At 43.8% G+C, this 13,268-nt stretch overlaps 1 protein-coding gene across 2 annotated transcripts in view; it reads left to right on the forward strand.

Moving 5' to 3' along the window:
- LOC120025493 (nucleus accumbens-associated protein 2-like) overlaps positions 1-13,268 on the forward strand; it is a 41,056-nt gene continuing 27,788 nt past the window's right edge. Inside the window, exons 1-2 of one of the 2 annotated variants that reach the window (XM_038970057.1) lie at positions 1-236; positions 399-640. The gene's annotated coding sequence lies outside the window, so the exon portion shown is untranslated. The remainder of the gene's footprint in view (positions 237-398; positions 641-13,268) is intronic. The other variant, XM_038970059.1, reaches the window with a different exon arrangement.

Genomic DNA, 13,268 nt, shown 5'->3' on the forward strand with positions numbered 1-13,268 from the left:
AGTTATGAGCTACACACATGCACGTCATGCAACAGTCGTCGCATAGGCCACGTGAGTTAACCGTGCATGTAAATGCACTCCAGAGCGCACCCTTCATAGAGTAAAACAATTCACTTGGTCAAGTATAGCTGCTTCCTTTGTCCTGAATTCTGTCATATGAATACAATTTGGTTTGGAAATACGCATTTAAGACTCATCAGAGTGTATCGAGTTCATGTAAAGGTGTCAACTAAACGGTGAGTAAGCCTACCACATGCCCAGTATGGCAACTGTTTATTGTATTTACAATAAAGTACAGTAACATCTGAAAGACTATACAGTAGCCTCTAGACGCCTAGGCTGTTTAATGAAAGTATATCACATGTATAATGATGTCAGTCTGCGCACAATTCATATAGCGTCCATGTGATCGGAATTCACACCATGTACAAGGACTAGAGGCACGCAAAGAAAGAGAGAGATGGGGGGCGATCGTTCAAGATAGGAGAGCGAGCGATACAGTCCTTGGAGCTAGCAAACGAGGTGAACTCGGGGCCTGCCTGTGCTACAAACGGCCACGGACCCTGCAAACTTTACATCTGAAGAAATAACGCTGTGCCGACTACTGACTGTACCCTTTTATGGAGGACCGACATACCGGGTAAACATTCGCCTTCATCTTGGTTTGATATACACGCCTATAGTGTTTATTTAACGCATATGTGTTTGCCATGTTTTATTTCCTCGTAATGTAGAGTTAACCTACCCATCTTTCATATCCATCGCTTGATAGCCTACATTAATTATCGGATGACATAGCGACATTGACATAGGCTAAACAGATATTTCACTTTAATAGTTTTGTAGAATAACAATTTCGTAGATTTTGAGGTTTTGTTAGAACCATGATGTTGATTTAATGCAACTGAATTTCCGAAAAACATAACCCTCAAGTAGACTAGAGGAATTTGAGCAGATGTTTTGAAATGTTATGATACTTAGCCAATTAACTGTATGAAATGTAACACTTTTTATTAGTCAACCAGATATCCTGCAATGTTTCAAACAGGATGAGTGGCGAAAGTGAAATGATATCGGTCATTGCGTCATTATCAAGTTCAACCAAAAACGCACCCCTGTAGGCTATAGGCATTATACCACACATGTAGCCGCCTAACCATAGACCCACACATATGTTGCATACCATGTAGCCTATTCATAGCTGTGGATCTTAAAGTTATGGTATCCAAATGAGAGAGGCTACAGTAACTCACTGCAATCAGACCGGCATATTGTGTGCTATTAATATAGACTTCAACCACCTTATCTATATTAGTACTTTTATGTCCTCAGTGCTAACTTAACATGTTAAGTCATAGTGTACAGAAAATCAATCTATACCTGTCAAAGCATTAGGAGTAGACTATAAAGGTTTCAGTTTAGAGAAGTGCTTATAAATGTATCCAAGATGTTTTCTTGTAATTCTGTCTAATACTGTATTATGGGTCTGTACTCGTTTGAATGTGCCTGCCTTATTCACGTGTCTCCATAGGATACTTATAAATTATGTTGTTTGTGAATAAATGCATAGTACAGTTTATATAGTCCATTATTGATTCGATGGAATCAATAGGCTACATCCTTGCTGTTTGTTGGCTAAAAATTACAGAATTTTGACAGAGTCCCTGATTTACAACCATTTACTCTGACAGTAACATACTGGATCAGTGCTTCTCCATGACCTGAGGTCTGACTTCTGTGTTACTGTCTGCATCCCATGAAACCCCTGACATGTGACTACACACAATGCCTACTGTATTGTTTGGGCCTTGCATGTAGCTCGTGGCAATTTCTTCATTTCCTGCTCTCTTACTCTCTCTTGCTTTCTCTCTCTCTCTCTCTCTCTCTCTCTCTCTCTCTCTCTCTCTCTCTCTCTTGCTGTCTTTCTCTCTCTCTCTCACACACACACACACACACACATACGCACGCACGCACACACACACACACTTTCTGTTGTTTAGTGTTTCTAGTTTAGATATTAATCATAACCCTTAGACCAGTACATTGCAAGATGGCCCCTCTATTTTATCTTTCCAAGATGTTAGGGTCTCGGCAGTTGTTTTCATCAATATGAGGTGGAATGGGCGGTGTCGGGTTAGAGGTTGGCCTCATTTGCTTCTTGTGTGTGTGTGTGTAGCTTTAACTAACATGGCTGACATCCAGCACTCCAAGCATACAGGTTTGCCTTTCACACACAGCTCTCAACACTATGAAATCCATCTCAGCTGTCATACCAAACAAGAGAAAGATATACAGACAGAGAGACTCCCAACACTCTGCTTATGATCTCAATCTAAACCTAAAGGCTCAGTGTATGTTTGTGTGTAGGTCTGTACGTGCCTGCCTGTCTATAGACTCCTCACGATGACACCTCTTTCATAGTTCTTTGCTTTATTGCTGGGAAGTCAGTGAGGGCCACGAGGTGTACTGCCAAGTTCTTATCTTTAATGTTTAACAACAACATACATGGAAAGAGTGTTCTTTTTTTTCTCAACCCGAGGCCTTTACCGTCACCCATCTTTGAGTTGGATGGCTGCCAAACGCTGTGATGGCGCCCAACAGCTGTATTTGTGTATGCTGTGTCCTGGGATGCCCTTCCTCCATAGGCTCCACACTACGAAACATTCCACAGGGGGCAAAGGGGGGCGGTGAGAAGAGAGAGAGCGAGAGAGAGACACACAGTTAGAGACACGTACATGGGGAGAAAGGGTAGAGAAAGAGGGAGAGAGAGAGGTTGTAGGGTTCACTCAACTGGCTTTACCCTTCATCAGACGCTTGGCTGAACAGTATGGACTCTTTATCATAGGGGCGATCAACTGTAAAGGAAATGTTTAGGTTTACTGTCACCTTCCACCTCTGTGTTTATTATCCAGCGTTGTAGGACCCACCCACTATGTTGATCTACCAGTACATATTTTTGTTCTACTGTAGCTACTGTACTGTGAATATTCAACCTTATAGTTATGTCTTGGTGCTTGGAGTGCGAGAAAATATTTCACTTATAGTATGTGGGAGTAAATGTTATTAATTTGACAACCAATATTTGAGATGAGATTCTAATTCTTTGTTTACAGTGCTAGCTGAAAAAGAACGCCTTGATTTCTGTCTCTTTGGCTCCTTGGTTTAACTAGTGCACTTGACGAGAGGGAGGGAGGGAGTGACTACACTACAAATGCTCTGTGTAAAAAGGCCCTTCCCAGTGTTCATCTGGCTTCTTTCTGTGAGGCCATCTAAAGATGATGATGAGGCAATGGGATGGCAGTGTGCATGGTACGTGATACAGGGCAGACATACATTATTTCCTCATCATCTTTACTGTATGTATGTACGGTTGCTCTGGGCCAGCAGTGTTGTCACAGATCCCATCATGAGGTCAACTGAGTCCAGTACACAGTTCCTGTCATTTAGATGTGAAGTGGGTTCTGTCATACTGTGCTGCCTGATTCTGTTTGACGTGTGTGTGTTTAGTTATTGGTATGTTTTCAAAACTTTTTTTATTTCCATTTTCCCCACTTTTTCCCCGTATAATATGTGTCTTGGGATTATTGTGTGAAATGGACTGAAAATAAAGTTTGATAGATGTTTATCTGGTATGGTGAGACAGAATCTGTAGAGATGTTGTTCACCATCTTTCAAGAATTCTGAGAATATCTAGTCAATTAATTTGTAGTTATTCTATTACCAATACAGTACATTTGGAGTAGCAGTGTTTGATTTGATATGTTGATTATATTGTTCATTTCAAGTAATTTCTAAAGGGCTTAAGGACATTCTGCCTTCTCAGATTGTGTCTGGCCTTAGCTACAGTATGGGTTGCCCTACCAATAGAGCCTAACTAGCGAAGTTGTATGTTGCATTATATGAACTAATGTTGGCATATTGGATGGAAGATTAAATTAAACTGTAGATGGTGTAGCATGGCATTGGTTCTTGTTTGGTCAACAGTGGATTGTTTGTCAGATATATACAGTACCAGTCAAAGGTTTGGACACACCTACTCATTCATGGTTTTTCTTTATTTTGACTATTTTCTACATTGTAGAATAATAGTGAAGACATCAAAACTATGAAATAACACATATGGAATAATGTAGTAACCACAAAAGTGTTTTTAAAAAGTCTTCAAAGTAGCCACCCTTTGCCTTGATGACAGCTTTGCACACTTGGCATTCTCTCAACCAGCGTCACCTGGAATGCTTTTACAACAGTCTTGAAGGAGTTCCCACATATGCTGAGCACTTGTTGGCTGCTTTTCCTTCACTCTGTGGTCCAACTCATCCCAAACCATCTCAATTGGGTTGAGGTCGGCTGATTGTGGAGGCCAGGTCATCTGATGCAGCACTCCATTACTCTCCTTGTTGGTCAAATAACCCTTACACAGCCTGGAGGTGTGTTTTGGGCCATTGTCTTGTTGAAAAACAAATGATGGTCCGACTAATCACAAACCAGATGGGATATGGTGTATCACTGCAGAATACTGTGGTAGCCATGCTGTTTAAGTGTGCCTTGAATTCTAAATAAATCACAGATAGTGTCACCAGCAAAGCACCATCACACCTCCTCCATGCTTCACGGTGGGAACCAGACATGCAGAGATCATCCATTCACCTACTCTGGATCTCACAAAGACACGGCGGTCAAAATTTGGACTCATCAGACCAAAGGAAAGATTTCCACCGGTCTAATATCCATTGCTCGTGTTTCTTTCCCTAAGAAGTAAGTCTTTACTTCTTATTGGTGTCCTTTAGTAGTGTTTTCTTTGCAGCAATTCAACCACGAAGGCCTGATTCACACAATCTCCTCTGAACAGTTGATGTTGAGATGTCTGTTACTTGAGCTCTGTGAAGCATTCATTTGGGATTCAATTTCTGAGGTGCAGTTAACTCTAATGAACTTATCCACTGCAGCAGAGGTAACTCTGGGTATTTCTTTCCTGTGGCGGTCCTCATAAGAGCCAGTTTCATCATAGTGCTTGATGGTTTTTGTGACTGCACTTGTTTAAACTTTCCAGATTGACTGACCTTCATGAGCTGTTCTTGCCATAATATGGACTTGGTCTTTTACCAAATAGGGCTATCTTCTGTTTACCACCCCTACCTTGTCACAATGCAACTGATTGACTCAAACACATTAAGAAGGAAATAAATTCCACAAATTAACTTTTAACAAGGCACACCTGTTAATTGAAATGCATTCCAGGTGACTACCTCATGAAGCTGGTTGAGAGAATGCCAAGAATGTGCAAAGCTGTCATATTTCATAGTTTTGATATCCTCACTATTATTCTACAGTATAGAAAATAGTAAAAATAAGCTTTGCACACTCTTAGCATTCTCTCAACCAGCTTCACGAGGTAGTCACCTGGAATGAATTTGAATTAACAGGTGTGACTTGTAAAAAGTACATTTGTGGAATTTCTTTCCTTAATGAGCCAATCAGTTGCGTTGTGACAAGGTAGGGGTGGTAAACAGAAGAGTGTATAAAACATTAGGAACACGTTGTCTTTCTATGACATAGACTAACCAGGTGAATCCAGGTGAAAGCAGTGATCCCTTGTTGATGTCACATGTTAAATCCACTTCAATCAGTGTAGATGAAGGGGAGGAGACAGGTTAAAGAAGGATTTTTAAGCCTTGAGACAACTGAGACATGGATTGTGTGCCATTCAGATGGTGAATGGGCAAGACTAAAGATTTAGGTGCCTTTGAACGGGGTATGGTAGTAGGTGCCAGGCGCACCAATTTGTGTCAAGAACTGCAACACTGCTAGGTTTTTCACACTCAACAATTTCCTGTATGTAACATCAATGGTCCACCACCCGAAGGAGATCCAGCCAACTTGACACAACTGTGAGAAGTATTGGAGTCAACACGGGCCAGCATCCCTGTGGAACGCTTTCAACACCTTGTAGAGTCCATGCCCCGACAAATCGAAGCTGTTCCGAAGGCAAAAGGGTGTACATCTCAATATTAGGAAGGTGTGCTTAATATTTATATATGTTTTTCTTCAGTTTTCCTCAGAAAGCCCTAGCAGTGTAATTCCTTGTACCAGGAAGGTTGAAAAGAAAAGTAGAGAAGATAAGTGTGTTTTCTTAACTGTTCACCTACTGTACAATATACATAAACTCATGCACACACACACACACACAAACACACACACAACCCTCTCACACACACATACAAACTGACAAACTATTAACCTACACATTCACTGAAAGCGAGAGAGAGAGAGAGGGCTATTAAGATTCTTGAAAGGTAACTGATTTGATTGCTTTGGCTCATTCTGTGCTTTAGAGGAAGTCTTCCAAGAACTGAGACAATGGGCAGTAAACATGCTCTCCATATTAATTTAACATAAGAACTAACTAATGTGCTCCTTTTTACTTGGAACCTACTGCCTCAAGAACATTGACGATAACAGAGAAATGTCATAATGCTTCATATGCTTTTTCAGTGTTCCATGTGGAGAGGTTTGACAAGTAGCTCTTGCAAAACTAAAAGCTATTTTCTCTCCCTCCCTCCCTTTCTCTCTCTCCTTCTCTCTTTCACTCTTACACACACTCTCTCTCTTACTCTCTCTTTCTCTCTGTGTGAGATTTCTGGTAAGTGACATGGTTGGCCTTTGGCATAACGCCTGGCAAGATCACATGGCATGGATGTCACGCCAGTTTGTGTGTGCGTCTGTGTGCGCGTGTGTTAGAGGAGGAGAATGAGAGAGCGGCAGAGAGCATGTGTGCCTTTTACTGTTCCAAGTGTTTCACTATGAATGACAGCACATAGACATTACAGCAAATGAAGAGAAGTACTGGGGGGTGGGATGATTATGGAATTCTAATGACATTTTGATAGCATCACGAGTCCAGTTTCCCTTTACAATGTATACTAAAACTCAAGAGTAGATTTGTCTTGGTTTGGCTGAAAAGAAATCAGTAGAATCTATTTGCACTTCTCCTAAAGGTTTACTTGTAAACCACTTATAAAACCATCAGTAAATAGTTTGTAGACCATGAATAGTTGTGTAATCATTGTTCATGTACAGTATCATTAGAATTTGTGAATACATACAATACACTACATATTAATCATTTAATATGAGGACTTGTCATAGTAAATTAATTTACATAGGTTTTGAACAAACTATAGTAATATGTATAAAACGTATAGCAGACCTTCGAAATTAAGTGTTCCCTACATTACCTATAAGACTTGGCTATACAGAAGCACTCTGTCAATGGTATTACTTTTGTGTAGCCTATCTGTCCATAGACCTTGAGGTGAAATGTAAATTAATTTGTTCTAAGGCGGAACACAATACAATGGGAGTCATCTCTCCAGCGATCACCAAATGGGTCTTGAGGTTGTGTGGTCTTGACAGCATTTTAATTGACCTCGTCTTTTTCTGATGGCTCAATTGCATGCTAAGATATCTCAATTATCATGTTATTCACTCCGCACAGTATCTTAGTCCCCCTTAAAACGAAGTACAACTTATAAATGCTTTATATAGTATACGCCAGTGGGGAACTGTGACTATAGGACCCCCTTCAGAGGGACCAGACATTTTCCAATATGTTGTGTCAAACAAAGAAATTTAGAAAAGAACAGAAAAGATAACATCAGTTAATGTGGCCAACATTTTATCCACTGTAGTTGGACCATTCTATTCCTAATGGAGGAAGAGCAATGCTTTTTGATTACATTATGAATGAATCACACAGAGACAGAACTGGCACCGATAAAACATTTGACACACAGCATAAAATAATGCGACCAGCAAAACAGAAACCACACTTTTTAAACAACCTATGGTAGCCTAAGAATAGCGACAACAAGTGACACATCAAAGGTGTCAGGCTCATGGGGCTGAAAGGACAGCGATCATAATACCTGTCCACTCCGTGGCGCTGAAGAAGAGCCAGTTTTGGTCAAACACTTAGACACGGCTGACAGAAAGGCGACAGCAGTCACACACAGCATCAAATAATGTTGAAGAATAAGCAGCCCATTCACTCCAGTAGTCCCCATGCAATCATAACAATACAAAAAGATAACAATTTAATTTTGAAAATGAACAAAAATGGTTAAGTGGTTAATAAGGTTAAGTAAGGGTTATGGTTAGGGTAGGGGTTAGGGTTAGGGTTAGGGGAGGGATGACCCAATCTGTTCCCAAGTATTCCCACGCATAAATAGAGAGGCATATGTGATCGTATCCCAATGTAATCAAGGTTTGAAATTATTCTGTTTTTGTCAAAAACTATTATCTGTTTGGGATTCTTGCAGTCATTTTTTAGTGTACAAATATTTAGAACTATATTCCGGCCCCCCGACCATTCGCTCAAGGAGTAATCGGCCCACGGCTGAATGTAATTGGGGACCCCTGGTCTAGGCCTTTATTTTACTTGGCCAGTTTACTGTTAGCTGTTATAGCCTTAGTTTAGCATAAAGCACACTGTAGGCCTCACATGACTGTTACACCTGCCCTGCTCCAGGCCAGAGCACGAGGTAAGCACCAAGTTTATAGGGCACATAATGTCATGTGTAATCTCACATGTAATATCAGCAATTGCATTTTAACAGGGCTCTAGACTAACTTTTTCAGTTGATGGCCCCAGCACATGATTTGGTCGCACCAATTATTCGCCACTGCGCAACGATAGTGGCCTGGCCTGACCTGGGTCGCATAATGTACCTGCATTCTATACAGAACCAGGCAAATAATGACTAGTCATCTTTTAAAATAGCATGCCCTTTTGTTCTTACATTGATTTGGATAGATTTACAAAGGGTTCAACGTTAACTTTTTTTCTCACTGGCAGTTTGTAAATGCATTGGAGTCATGCATGCTTTCTCTTTATATCTTTGCATATTGACCTAGGGCACTAGGCTATATTATTCACCACCTGAGGAAGTGGGAACGCAAAACACTAGATTGCTAACTCTAAATATGATCATGTTGCTAGATAGCCATGTAGGCTAATTGATTAATCTTTCAGTAAATGTAATGTCCTACAAAACATTTCCAAGCCTAGGCCTATATAGGCTACTTGATGTAGGGCTATTCACCGCAAATGGCGCGCTCCGCAGGTTCAACAAAACCATATCCATAGCCTACTCTGGTCGTAAAGTGATGCCATCAACTCAATATTTATTTGTCAATACAGGTGCAAAATAAATGATATACTCACAGAAAGCTGTAACTTTCTGTAACTAGGACAACCGTAGTTGCTTTGAAAACTGTATTTTTCCCGCAATTGCATTTTGAGCAACAGTCATAAACTTGTGCTTACTAGGATGCATCTTTCTCTTCTCCATGTGCACAGTAGTCCGACAGCGAAATAGGGGCAGGCAGATACTTTCATATGGTTTATTTTTGGTCAATTGCACATTACTGTTAAATCATGATAATAAAAAAATGTAATTGTGAACAAAAAAATAACGTGACCAGCTACATTTTGTTCACTGGCACCCTCACGATCACTAACAAATTAGTGTCGCACTGCCAAGTCCAACGGTCGCAAATGCGAGTGTTTTGGTCGCAGTTTTGAGCCCTGCTTAATTAGCATTTATTTTAAAGCACAGCTTTTGGGAGGAATTGATATAGTGGGTTATGTCACATTAGTGGGTTATGTCACTCTTATGTCACCCGTCATACACCCTTTGTAAAGTATGATATAACCTTATAGATGATTTGTGAACCATCTATGTCGTTCTTATGAAGACTTCAAGTATGATAGTGTATAAAGCCTTTATATGTAGAAGTTATTTTTGCAGTTGGACCCTCACAGTCATGATATTATTATGACATTGTAACAAACGCATTTCTCTGAAGAGCGAATGCTTAACCTAAATCAAACCTCTGTGAGAAGTCAGACCTCAGCAGGAGTTAGCACCAGTAACCCTCTCTCTGGAGTCCTGCCCTGTATGTACTCTGTATGTTCAATCTGTGCCAGAGAGCTTGGTGGACTGCTAGTGCAAGGCAGTGGAAAAGCCTGGAATCTGAGTCGGCCACAGTCTCTGCTACACAGCCCCCTTATACCACTGCAAATTAGCATAGCATTATCTGATGCTCCGAATGATCCTGTCATGGTCATTGTGTTGCTGGATTTTTAAAAATGATGTCTTGACTGTTAACTGTGCTGGATTAGTTTCGAAAAATGATTATTATTTATTTTTGTGTAGCATAAGATTAATCAACTAATGAATATACATGCAAAAACACATGTATTGAAATAAACACTTCTGAAAATCAACCTGTAATAGAGCATGCTGGGAAATATGATAAGGATGGGTGTGGTTTTCAGAATGAATTTGTAATTTTACTCAACAAGCTTGTTCAAATTCAGCTCACTTCGAGCAGAGTTTGTTGAGTTAACAAACTTTAACACATTAGTTCAAATTCATAAGTCCTGTCAACTCACAGAATAACTGTAACGGCTTTCCTCCTCCTCTTCATCCGAAGAGGAGGAGCAGGGATTCGACCAAAACGCAGCGTTGTGAAATGACATGATTTTTAATTAACAAAACAGAAAACACGAACGAACACTTGAATAGTTACAAAACAATAAACGACGTAGACAGACCTGAACGACGAACTCACATGAAACACGAAGAACGCATGAACAGGAAAACTGACTACATAAAAGAACGAACGTACAAAACCGAAACAGTCCCATGTGGCGTAACATAACACAGACACAGGAGACAACCACCCACAACAAACAATGTGAAACAACCTACCTTAATATGACTCTCAATCAGAGGAAACGCCAAACACCTGCCTCTAATTGAGAGCCATACCAGGCAACCCATTAACCCAACCTAGAAAACACATAACATAGACTACCCACCCAAAACTCACGCCCTGACCAATTAAACACATACCAAACAGAAAACAGGTCAGGAACGTGACAGAACCCCCCCCTCAAGGTGCGAACTCCGGGCGCACCCCTACAACTCAAGGGGAGGGTCTGGGTGGGCATCTGTCCGCGGTGGCGGCTCCGGCGGTGGACGAGGACACCACTCCACCACTGTCTTTGTCCCTCTCCTTCGCGTCCTTTGAGTGGCGACCCTCGCCCCCGACCATGGTCCAGGAACCTTCATTAAGGCCCCTCCTACATAGAGGAGACAGCTCAGGACAGAGAGGTAGCTCAGGACAGAGAGGTAGCTCAGGACAGAGAGGTAGCTCAGGACAGAGAGGTAGCTCAGGACAGAGAGGTAGCTCCAGACAGAGAGGTAGCTTAGGACAGAGGGACAACTCTGTACTAATGGCAGCTCCGGACTGAGTGGCAGCTCCGGACTGAGTGGCAGCTCATGACTGGAGGGCAGCTCATGACTGGAGGGCAGCTCATGACTGGAGGGCAGCTCATGACTGGAGGGCAGCTCATGACTGGAGGGCAGCTCATGACTGGAGGGCGGCTCATGACTGGAGGGCGGCTCATGACTGGAGGGCGGCTCATGACTGGAGGGCGGCTCATGACTGTAGGGCGGCTCATGACTGTATGGCGGCTCATGACTGTATGGCGGCTCATGACTGTATGGCGGCTCTGGCAGCTCCTGACTGGCTGGCGGCTCTGGCAGCTCCTGACTGACGGACGGCTCTGGCAGCTCCTGACTGACGGACGGCTCTAATGGCTCGGGACAGACGGACGGCTCTAATGGCTCGGGACAGACGGGCGGCTCTAATGGCTCGTGGCAGACGGATGGCTCAGAAGGCGCTGGGCAGACGGATGGCTCAGAAGGCGCTGGGCAGACGGATGGCTCAGAAGGCGCTGGGCAGACGGATGGCTCAGAAGGCGCTGGACAGACGGATGGCTCAGACGGCGCTGGACAGACGGATGGCTCAGACGGCGCTGGACAGACGGATGGCTCAGACGGCGCTGGGCAGACGGATGGCTCAGACGGCCTGCTGAGGCGCACAGTAGGCCTGGTGCGTGGTGCCGGAACTGGTGGTACCGGACTGGAGACACGCACCTCAAGGCTAGTGCGGGGAGCAGGAACAGGGCACACTGGACTCTCGATGCGCACTATAGGCCTGGTGCGTGGTACCGGAACTGGAGGTACCGGGTTGACGGCACGCACCTCAGGGCGAGTGCGGGGAGAAGGAACAGTGCGTACAGGGCTCTGGAGACGCACAGGAGGCTTGATGCGTGGTGCCGAAACTGGAGGCACTGAGCTTGAGACACGCACCACAGGGAGAGTGCGTGGAGGAGGAACAGTGCGTACAGGGCTCTGAGGACGCACATGAGGCTTGGTGCGTGGTGCAGGCACTGGTGGTACTGAGCTGGGACGGGAAGGTGGCGCCGGATATACCGGACCGTGTAGGCGTACTGGCTCCCTTGAGCACTGAACCTGCCCAACCTTACCTGGTTGTATGCTCCCCGTCGCCTGACCAGTGCGGGGAGGTGGAATAACCCGCACCGGGCTATGTAGGCGAACCGGGGACACCATGCGTAAGGCTGGTGCCATGTACACCGGCCCGAGGAGACGTACTGGAGGCCAGATATGTTGAGCCGGCTTCATGGCACTTGGCTCAATGCTCACTCTAGCCCGGCTAGTGCGGGGAGGTGGAATAACCCGCACCGGGCTATGAACACGTACAGGAGACACCATGCGCTCTACTGCGTAACACGGTGTCTGCCCGTACTCTCGCTCTCCACGGTAAGCCCGGGAAGTTGGCGCAGGTCTCCTACCTGACTTCGCCACACTACCCTTTAGCCCCCCCCCCCCCCCCCCCCCCCCCCCCAAGAAATTTTTGGGTTGTACTTGCGGGCTTCCAGCCTTGCTTCCGTGCTGCCTCCTCATATCGTCGCCTCTCCGCTTTAGATGCCTCCAGCTCCGCCTTGGGACAGCGACACTCCTCTGGCTCTGCCCAGGGTCCTTCTCCGTCCAGAATCTCTTCCCATGTCCAATCCTCCTTGACCCACTGCTGCTGTCGTTGCTGTCCGTTAACCCGCTGCTTGATCTGGGTTTGGTGGGTGGTTCTGTAACGGCTTTCCTCCTCCTCTTCATCCGAAGAGGAGGAGCAGGGATTCGACCAAAACGCAGCGTTGTGAAATGACATGATTTTTAATTAACAAAACAGAAAACACGAACGAACACTTGAATAGTTACAAAACAATAAACGACGTAGACAGACCTGAACGACGAACTCACATGAAACACGAAGAACGCATGAACAGGAAAACTGACTACATAAAAGAACGAACGTACAAAACCGAAACAGTCCCATGT

Source organism: Salvelinus namaycush, chromosome 31 (genome assembly GCF_016432855.1).
Source record: "Salvelinus namaycush isolate Seneca chromosome 31, SaNama_1.0, whole genome shotgun sequence".
NCBI classification, from domain to species: Eukaryota; Metazoa; Chordata; class Actinopteri; order Salmoniformes; family Salmonidae; genus Salvelinus; species Salvelinus namaycush.